The sequence below is a fragment of the Pipistrellus hanaki genome (assembly GCF_964339955.1).
Source record: "Pipistrellus hanaki genome assembly, chromosome: 7".
NCBI classification, from domain to species: domain Eukaryota; kingdom Metazoa; phylum Chordata; class Mammalia; order Chiroptera; family Vespertilionidae; genus Pipistrellus; species Pipistrellus hanaki.
In genome coordinates this window covers 71,056,118-71,065,513 of record NC_140509.1, presented here as the reverse complement: position 1 = coordinate 71,065,513, position 9,396 = coordinate 71,056,118, and the positions used below count along the sequence as shown (strand labels likewise).

Genomic DNA, 9,396 nt, shown 5'->3' with positions numbered 1-9,396 from the left:
CCTTTTTTTTTTTTTTTCATGACCTGTAGCATGCCTGTAGCCTTTTGGGGAGTGTTGTTTAGGTAGGACCAAGGCCTACTCTTTCATGGCTGAGCGCCTGCATGTAACAGTACGCGGTGGATTCGCTGCTCCGAGAATTGCCTTTTGCAAAAAAGAAAAAAAGAGAGAGAAAAAAAAGTAAAAGTGGGAAATAGACAAAGAAATCGACAAGCTGAGCTCTCCTATTTGTTTTTGTTGTTGTTGACTGCTCTCGAACCAGCTCCCAGCCGGCGGCCGGGCTCGGGAAGAGATGCACCTGAAACGGTGTCCGCGGGCGGCTGCATTGGCTGTGCAGCTTGCAGCGGCGCGGGCGCAGCGGCAGGAACAGGGAAGCGGGCGAGCCCGGGCGGCGGCGGCGGCGGCGGCACCAGCGCAGTTCCCCTCTCCCCGGCCCTGGCTCCACGCGCACATGCGCACTGCGCCCGCAGCCCTGGACCATTTGTCAGGACTACACTCGTGAGACGGAGAGAGAAAAAAAAGAGAGAGAGAGAGAAATTTTGGGGGTAAGCAGCGGCCGATCGGATCTTAATCTCTCATTCATCTCGAAGGTGTGCCCGGGCCAAAGGCATCCGTTTGTTTTTTTCCGGGCGAGGATGAAAGTTAAGCGACCTTACGGGGAGAGAAGGAAGCGCACCCTCGTCTTGTGAAACGGAGCCGGGGCGGGGAGAGGAGGACGGGCGGCGAAGGGGTTTCTCCCCCGCGTCCCCGCGCCCCTGGGAAAGCGGAGAAAACTTCATCCCGGGGGCAAAGTGGGCAAGTGGCGCGGAGGACGGCTGGCGGGGGGCGCGGGGGGGCAGTCTCCGGGGCATCTCACTCTGGAAGTAGTGAGTGCGAGTGCGAAAGAGGAACAAAAGAGAGAGAAAAGAGAAAGGAAAAAAAAAAATGGGGGGAGGAGAGACTTGTATTTTTTTTTTTTTTCCTCCTTTGCGCGCACACGGGGAAGGGTGTGTGGGGCCGTGCGGAAGGGGAGCCGGGGCGAGGCGGCCGCGCCGGGCTCTCGCCCGCGCGCAGGCGGCGGCGGCGGCGGCGGGATGCGTGGGGACCCCCTCCCCTGCGCCCCCCACCCCCACCCGCACCGCGGAGCTTGTCACTTGGGTCGCTTTCATGACACCCGGCGCGGGGTGGGTGGGGGGAGCGCGGCGGCGGCGCCGGGCTCCGCTGGGGTGCGTGCCCGAGTGGGCGCCGCGGAGCCGCAGCCCGGGCAGCGAGCGCGGGCCGCCGGGGCGGGGGGCGCCGGCCGCGGAGGGAGGCGAGGGAGGGAGGGGAGCGGCGGGGAGGGGGGCGCGGGGGCGGCCGGGGCGGCCGATCGGGGCGGCGGGAGGCAGGCGCGATCCCCGCGCGCCGCCCCTGCGGCCCCCTCCGCCCGTGTGGCCTTTGTGCCGGGCGCGCACCGGGGAGCGGAGCGGGCGGCGGCGCGAGAAGTCCAAGTCGGGGAGACCGAGGCAGCGGGCGCGGAGGCGGCCCCTCTCCCCCCGCGCCCGGGCCGCGGGGAGCGGACTGGTTGAATGTGCGGGCGCGCCTGCCCGGCGGGTGCCGTGTATGTGGAGTGTGTGCGAGTGTGTGAGTGTGTGCGAGTCTGTGTGTGAGTGTGAGTGTGCGCGCGCGGCGCACAGGCCTCCCCGCTCCCGCCGCGCACACGCACTCACACGCGCGCACACACTCGCCCGCGGACCCGCGGCGGGGCTCCCGGCGGCCGAGAGTTTTTGCGTTTTTTCCTCCTCGCCAGCCTCCCCGCCCAGCGCCCGACCAGACTGTGTGAGAATTTCCTATAGATCGGCTCCAATTTCCGCCATTTTGGGAAAGTTGCACAAAAATAAACCCTCCTCCGGTTTATTTCTGCCCGAGGCAGGAAAGTGCTGCTGGGGCGAGCGAGGCGGCGCGGGCCCGGCGCGGGCGGTCCGTGCGCGGGGGGCGGCGGGGGTGCGGGCCGGGCCGGGAGCCCCGGAGCCCGCGCCGTCGCGGCGATCGGATGGCCCCGCGCCGCTGCCGCTGCCGCTGCCGCGCCCGCCGGGCCGGGTGCGGGCGGGCGTCGGGGGGAGGGCGGCGGTGGCGGCGGCGGCCGCGGGCGGTACGGGGCCGGCGCTGGGCTGCCTTTCCTGCAACTTGTTTACGCCGCCCTCCTCCCGGGGAGGCGAAGCGGGGTCCGAGGCGGGGCCGCCGCCCGCCCTGCGCCGCGGCGCGCGGTGCCTTTCCGGGATAATGGGCTTCGCACACTCGCGTCCCGGGCCCGGCGGGCCGTCCTCGCGCGCGGCGGGCGGCGGGGGGGGGGGGGGGGGGGGTAGAGGCCGGCGGGGGAGGGTAAGAGCCCGGGGGTGGGGGTGGGGGTGGGGATCGGGAAGCGCAGGAGCCGGGGCATCCGCCGCGCGCCCGGTGAGCGGGCTTGGGGGGCGCGGGGGAAACTCGGGGAGTCCTAGCGGCGGGGTGGCAGGGCACGGTGGCACGGGCACAGGCGGGGGGGTGGAGGGGAAGCGGGGAGGGCGCGCAACTTTTGTGCCGGTGGCAAAAACTTTATAATCGCCTTAAATAAGGAAAAAGAGGCCTTATAACCCCCCCACCACCACCACCCTCCACCCTTTCTGGCCCAAGCACGCCCTTAGCGCGACCGTGAGAGAAAGTTTGCGAGCGGGCGGTTCGCTCCCCACGGAGGCCCGGGCGGGGGATCGGCGGGTCCGTGTGCGCTCGGGGAGACCTGGGGGGACCGAGCCGCCCTCCGGGGTCGCGCCGACCTGGGCCGTACCCCACCCTTCCAGCGGGGAGACGGGGAGGTGAGCGTCGCTTCGGTTTCCCTCCCAGCCCCCCCCCTCCCTCTCTCCCCACCGCTTCCTTTTCCTCCCCTCCCCGCCGATTTTTTTAAAATTTTTTTTTTTTTTTTTTTTTTTTTTGAGGGGGACCCAAAAAACGGAGAGTCTCTTTCCTTATGCAACTTCCTCGGGCGCTGATCGCTCGGCCCTTCCCCCCCTCCCTGCATCCCTGGGCCGAGCCTTCACCAGAAAAAAAAAATGCATTAGAGATCATTCAAAGTGCACAGAAACAAACATAGATTTTTTTTTTTAATTGTTCTAAGTTGTAAGTGAAGGGAAACATGAGAAATAAGAATTGGGGGTTCGGGGAGACGGGGGGGGGGGGGGGGGGCGGTGGGGCGAGCGCGTCGAATTTGAATGTTGGTTTTCCCAGGGCATTCATTGTCTGTAACGTCGTGATCGGTGTTGGGGAGCCCGGGAGTCTCCGTGCTGGCGAGCTCGATCGCGTAGATTTTTTTTGCGCAAGTTTTTTTTTTTTTTTTTTTTTTAGAAAAACACTGACTCGTATAGAGGAGCATTTCTCCGGAAAGTTTCAAGTGCAGCAAAATAGCGAGCGAGCAAAACTGGCCAAGGGGAGACCTCTAGTGGTTAAGCGCATCTCTAAGTTCTCAAGGCCGGGAGCAAAGTTTGGCCTTTACTTGTAGCTGCGCAGTCCCCATTCCGACGTGGAAGTAATTAGAGGACCTGCGCGGAGCAGCCAGATGTCCAGGGAAAGGATGCTGATCAGAAAGTTTTAGTAAACCCGAGAGCGCCTGAGTTCTACCCTGCCACATCACCCCTCGTTATATGTATGGGAAATACACTTCGCTCTTATTCTTGGGATTTTCTGAGCTTCAGCCCTCCCTGGATTAGAAAATAGTTGTTTCCCATAGCTCTCGTTGTCTATACATTTGACCAACTTTTAATCAGGAGACAGCGGATAATTCCATCTTGCCGATCTGTGTTTGAAAGTTTGAAACAATGAATAAAGACCCTTGGTTTAAATTTGCCTTGTATATGAGCTGATCATTTTTTAGTCTCTAATAAATAGAATCGGAGGCCGGTATTTAGTATCCTAACCATACGTTATAATGTAATGTAGTCGTAAAATAAGTAGTTCTAAGTGTAATTTTGTTTCACTGGATAAGACCTTTCTGGGTGCTTTGTATCAATATAATATTACTTAAACAAATAAATGGACAAATGTACTTACACAGTATCTGTTCTTTTGCCAATGTATCTTTAGTAAGGCAATTTTAATTTTAAAGGTAAAAGCAATGGGAGAAATAAAGTTGAGTCATATAATCCCTTTAACCTTCACCCTTTGTCATACAATGGAAGGGGCCTTAATGGGGGACTTAATGGGCCTTAAAGAGGGGATGCTCCGAATGATAAAATCCATTTCACCTCATCCAGGACTAGTTTATTTTAACACACTGGGTGGTATTGTGTGACATTATGTAGTAAGTCAGTGACTCAAACTTTAAACATTTAAATTGTGGATGGTGGATTTCAAGGCTTCTTCTTTTATGACAGTGCTTTGATTTTTTTTACTTTTCCTCTCTTTGAACCAATGCTAGACTTTCCAGAGAAGCCTTGCGGGTGGACAGCGATCATAAAGACCAACAGATAATTATTTCTTCACTGCCACTAGGTAAGATTTGCTTGTTGAAACAAATTGCTTGACATATTTACAAATGTTAAAGACTGCATTTGGAAATCAGGAAGAAGGAGCATGTGGGGATAAGGTTGGCTAGAAAAACCATCATTTTATGGTTTTTTTGAGTGCATGAAAGTCTTGGTACTGTGATTGAAGCTGGAATAAAACATTGGGAAAAGTTATGAGATTGTCTTGAATAATCTTGGGCTGGCTCTCTTTTATTGAATTTGTTGGGGTGACATCTATATATATAAAAGCCTGATATGCAAAGTATCTCCTCTGGAGTTCGAATGACCAGGTGTTCAATCGCTCGCTGTAACATGTGCTGACCACTAGGGGGGCGGTGTGGAACAAAGGAAGGCCCCAAGCTGGCAGCTGCTTGGAACCCTACCTGTGCATTGGTCCTCTAGTTGGTTAATAAAATTATATAGATACCATGTGTGTACAATTCTGTAGAACATCATCTGTATATTATATTTTATATTCACCATCCCAAGGAAAGTCTCCTTCCATCACCATTTATGTCCCCTTCTACCTCCCCTGTACCCTCTTTCTTTCCAGTAATCACCATACTGTTGTCTGTGCTTGTGAGTCTTGGTTTTGTGTGTGCATGCTTTTTGTTCGGTGTTTTGCAACTTAATCCTTTCACCTTTTTCACCCAGCCCTGCAACCCCCTTCAACTTGACAGCTGTCAGTCTGTTCTTTATTAGTTCTTGCCAGATTCCTTTTTGTAATACTTATGCAAGGATATGTAGATATGTTTATTGATTTTAGAGAGAGGAAGGGAGAGAGAAACATCAGTTTGGTTGCCTTCTGCACACACCCTGACTGGGGATGGAACCCACAATCTAGATATGTGCCCTGACTGGAAATTGAACCCACAGCCTTTTGGTATGTGGGATGACTCTCCAACCAAGTGGTCAGGGCTCTTATCAGATTCCTTTAAAAAAAAAAAAAATATATATATATATATATATATATATATATATATATTTATATATATATATATATATATGTTTTTATTGGTTGCAGAGAGAAAGGGAGCGAGAGAAACATCGATGAGAGAGAAATATTGACCAGCTGCCTTCTGCAATCCCCACCATCCCAGCATGTGCTCTGACCTGGAATTGAAGCATGACCTGGTTCATATGTCCATGCTCAGCCACTCAGGCACACCGGCCAGGCCCTTCTTTTGAGTATTAGAAGAGTTTATGATGTTGTTTGGCAAAAACAAAATAAAAAACTAGCCTCACCTTTTATGAGCAGGACTGTTAATCCTCATGGCCACCTTACAGCTGGGGTGGATGTGGTCCATATCAGCGGTCCCCAACCTTTCTGACCTCATGGACCACCACTGGTTGGCGACCGCTGGTCTGTATGTCAAAACTGAATAATTACCAATTTAAAAATTATTGGTAACAGGAGTTTATTGTCATTTTCTGCTTGACTCATCTTGAATACTGTTATCTGCAAAACAGATAGATGTGGTCCGCGTTACATCATCCAGCAGTGACAATGGGTCAAGATCAACTATAAGAACACCATGCAGACAGAAATAGAGTTCAGGCAGAGTAAATGGGTCTCCTTGGATGGGGACTATTGTGTTGAGACACGCCGAGTGGAAGGCTGATTATTTCTCTCCATTTGAGAACTCATTGGGGCTGCAGATAAAGTGTCAGAACGGGAATCAGAAGACAGTTTAATAACTGAATACTGTGTAAGTCCCTTTACTTCTTTCAGCCTACCTTTCCCCATCTGGAAACTCGGAGCACTAGAGCTTGCCTTGCTTCCTCTGTTGAAAGGATCAAATAAAACAAAGTTTGGAGAACTGTGTAGAATTGATTCAGATGTTTGGTACTCATTTTACCTTAGCCATGCTTGTGAAGGGCAGAAGGTAGTTGTTTAGGGCAGGACAGAGTGATTTAATTCCTGGTTAAAATTATTAGGTTGGTTTCTGGTGTGTATATTATATGGACTTGTCACAGTACTTCCAGAAGGTATTTCTTTTCTTCAGGAAAAAAAGTAGTTTGTCTTTTACAGTACTGGCGCGGTGAGAGAAGGGACCACGCTTTATCATGGTGCTGAACACCAAGTGAAATTTATTTATCCCAAACGAGTCATTTAATAGGAAGGAGTACATGAAATGAATACTTCAAACTTAAAACAATGCCTAATTGTGGAAATGGTAGGTGACAAAAGTAGAAGGGTTGGTGTGAGGGGAATTTATATCCTGTAATTAATATTTTTAGTTGCTTGAGTCTGTTGGGAAATGAGAATGAGAAAATAGGTAACCAGGATAGTAGGTATATAGACTATCGGGCCCAGGAAGCAGGTCCTATAAATATGGATTTAGGCAGCCCATGTAGGGCTCCCCCACTCCCTATGTTTTCTAGACCTCGTTGCTACTTTTTTCTAGTATTACCAACTATCTTTTAGGCAGAAAAAAATGTCGTGAGTACTATCATTATTTTCCACTTGATGATACTGAATTCTACATACCCTGACAAGTTTTAGTTCATCTCTCTTTTCTTATAGATTATCTAATCAGTGTTCCAAGAATCTAAAAAACCCAATAGTGCAGAAAAGAAGAAAGACATGTCCTATTTAATTAGTCCTTAAAGACTAATAGATGGCTGTTTCTTCAATAATTTCGACTGGTTTGTTTGATAGATTATTTCTAAGAAATATATATTTCAACCAAGGCTATTTATAGTAAATATTAGTGGCCTGATCGCCCCTAACTGCCTCTGTCTCGTCCCCACCACCATGGCCTTGTCCAGAATGATGTCCAGAAGGTCTCCCAGTCTAATTAGCATATTGCCCTTTTATCAGTGTAGATAGTATATAAAATTTACAAGAAAAGTTATTTTATGTGGTATAGGGCAGGACTATCTTTGGAGTCCCAAGGATGGGAAACCTGAATGACCCCCCCGGCAGTGTTTCTATTAGTTGCTCAGTTTTTACTGAGTTCTTGCAGTGCCAAACATGAAAGGACTAGGTGTTTGCCCTTGAGGAATTCCCTAGACCCTTACCCGAGGAGTTGACACAACTCTGAGCTCTGCTAATGTGAGTCTAACAGCTGCACTTTGTGCCAGTAGAAAAGAATAAGGGCTATAGCTCTCTAGGGAGCCAGTGAGCTAGGAAACATGGATTCCCCAGTTAACTAATGCAGAACCTTGATATATAATTGTATACACGTAGCACAATATGTTACATTTCTGCTTTCATGCCGAGTCTTCAGAAATGAGTAAGAATCTCTTTACTGGCTGTCAAGGATTGCCTGAATTGTAAATCTAGCGAGGGTTATGAGTTTGGACTGATTGTTTTCTCCTTTGCCTAATATGTTCACCAAAGGTGACTCTGGTGAAGATCTGCTCTACAACTTCCCCTACTTGCTACTATCAAATGCTTTGGGGGGACAGTGTATTTAAAGTAAACTATCTGTCTGGAAGACATGTGTTAAAGAGATCTATATATTCACCAGAGGCCCAGTATGCGGATTTGTGCACCAGTGGGGTCCCTCACCTGGTCTGTGCCCTCTCGCAATCCAGGACTTCTCGGGGGATATCAGAGGCCTGGTGCATGGATTCGGCCCGATCACTGCAGGCCAGGCCGAAGGACCCCACTGGTGCATAAATCTATGCACAGGGCTTATAGTATGCATATAGGATCTTTGGTTAATCTCTTCCCACCCTCCCCTATATCCCTTTCTCTCTGAGATTCATCAGTCTGTCCATGTTTCCATGTCTGTGTATTGAGCATCTGCCCCCTGGTGTTCAGTGCACGTCGTAGCTATTGGTTGAATAGCCCAATGGTCGAATGGTCATTGGGTTGCTTAGGCTTTTATATATATAGATATGTGCGTTTATTTACATATGATATCTTGAAGTTCAGAGCATCCTGAAGATGTATTTTATAAAGGTTTCATTATCTAATGGGAATAATCTCAAGTTACCTCTTTACTCTTTACTAAATGAAACCACTTTACTGATGTGAGATTATGAATTAGTTTGTAGTCACTGCAGCATCAGGTATGCAGCAGGTGGATGAAAGCAAAACACCAGCAAAGGGTGCCCTTGAAATATAACTGAGTTTGGTTTATGAAATCGAATTGGGAAAGCCCTGTAAGAATTCCCTATTTAAAAGGAAAGAGAGTGTTTTGGCAGAAAGAACAAGGGCTTTTGAGAGGAACTTGAGTAAAGTTGGGTGGTCTAATGAGCCTCAGTTTCTTCCTCAGAAGTGGACTTAGAATTAATGACTCGGATAGTGAAGGAAGAATTACGTGTGCATTATACGGTGCCTTCTCTATGATTATTCTTTTTGTAAGACAGTGTTTTGTGTTAGCCAAAAATATTTATTGAGCATCTATTTTGTGTGTTTGTTGGGGAGTGCGTCAAGTAACCAACACTCAGGACAGTGTTGAATGAATGTGCTTTGCTTCAATGTATTCATAATCTAGTCCAGGAGACAACCTAAGCCCAGGGAGTGTTCATTTATGAAACACAGCCGTGGCTCAGTGCTGGCTGGTGGTAGAGATAAGTGCAGTAGGTGCTATAGCGGTGCAGCTGGATGTGAAGTTAAATATGTTTCTGAAGCGGGGACTTGGGACGTGGGGTGTCCTCTGCAGAACACTGAAATGCTGAGATATTTGGTGTAATTGTATATCGAATGCCTTCTGATTGTCAAATACAAAGCTGGGTACTTTATATTTATTTACCCAACAAATACTGAGTGCCTTCTGTATGCCCAGGCACTGTTCTAGGCACTGGATATTGTCTCAAATACTTCCATTAACCTTGGGCATTTGGCATTATTCTTTCTCTTTTAGAGCAAACTGGTCTTCAGAGATACTTAGTAACTTGTCTGAGTTCATATCATGCAGTTTGAAAAGGGTGGGACCAAGAAAAATGATACTGG

At 49.7% G+C, this 9,396-nt stretch overlaps 1 protein-coding gene across 1 annotated transcript in view; it reads left to right on the top strand.

Moving 5' to 3' along the window:
• The first annotated feature begins 377 nt into the window (after positions 1-377).
• Positions 378-9,396, top strand: part of L3MBTL3 (L3MBTL histone methyl-lysine binding protein 3) — an 81,405-nt gene continuing 72,386 nt past the window's right edge. The window contains exons 1-2 of the mRNA XM_084889617.1: positions 378-542; positions 4,400-4,473. The gene's annotated coding sequence lies outside the window, so the exon portion shown is untranslated. The remainder of the gene's footprint in view (positions 543-4,399; positions 4,474-9,396) is intronic.